The sequence below is a fragment of the Daktulosphaira vitifoliae genome, unplaced genomic scaffold (assembly GCF_025091365.1).
Source record: "Daktulosphaira vitifoliae isolate Bord-2020 unplaced genomic scaffold, ASM2509136v1 Scaffold_2, whole genome shotgun sequence".
Taxonomy (NCBI): domain Eukaryota; kingdom Metazoa; phylum Arthropoda; class Insecta; order Hemiptera; family Phylloxeridae; genus Daktulosphaira; species Daktulosphaira vitifoliae.
Window position 1 is genome coordinate 47,114,546 of NW_026099573.1, and position 735 is coordinate 47,115,280.

Below are 735 nucleotides of genomic sequence, written 5' to 3' on the forward strand. Positions count from 1 at the left end.
CTATGGTAAAAAAATCCATATGTATGTACAATAATTTTAAATACCAGAAGGATGTTACAAATGATACATCTTTAAAACAGCGATATATGTTTTAATTAAAATGCCTGTAATGGTTTACAGAGCTGTTGCGTAGATGTTACTAGCAGATGTTAAAAAGCAGTTTCATGAAAGATATAATTGCGGAAAAATACAGTCCCCGTGATGTTTTTCATACAATTATGCAACGTAATCCGCTAAGTTCCGTGTTTCATCGAAATATCCCATTGCTGTTTCTGTGACAAATTTTTGCCTTGTGGGCATCTATACTTATCTTAACTATAGCACGTCCCCACAGTGCCGCGGCGATTCCACATTGCTAACATTTTTTAGCTTCGATGCGAAGCTGTTGAGGTATTGATTTTACTACAATGTGTTTATTTTAATTATGTTTATTTCGAACTTTTTCTCAGCTCTTACCGAAACGATTTCTTTCGACGATACGTCAAGAGATCAGAAATCGTATCACTAGTCGAAGACATTGCCCTTGAAAATTGAAAAAATTATCTAGTCCTCCGCAAATGGGGGGAATCCCGGAAAAAATTCCAATTTTGAAAATCGAATAATTTTTATAAATTTTTATTACCTTTATTAACTTTTTGGCAATTTTTTTTTAAATATTGTAATTATTTTATTTATTTTTTTTATCTTAAATTATAGCTATGTAATATACTGTAATTAAAAAAAAAAAAAAAAAAA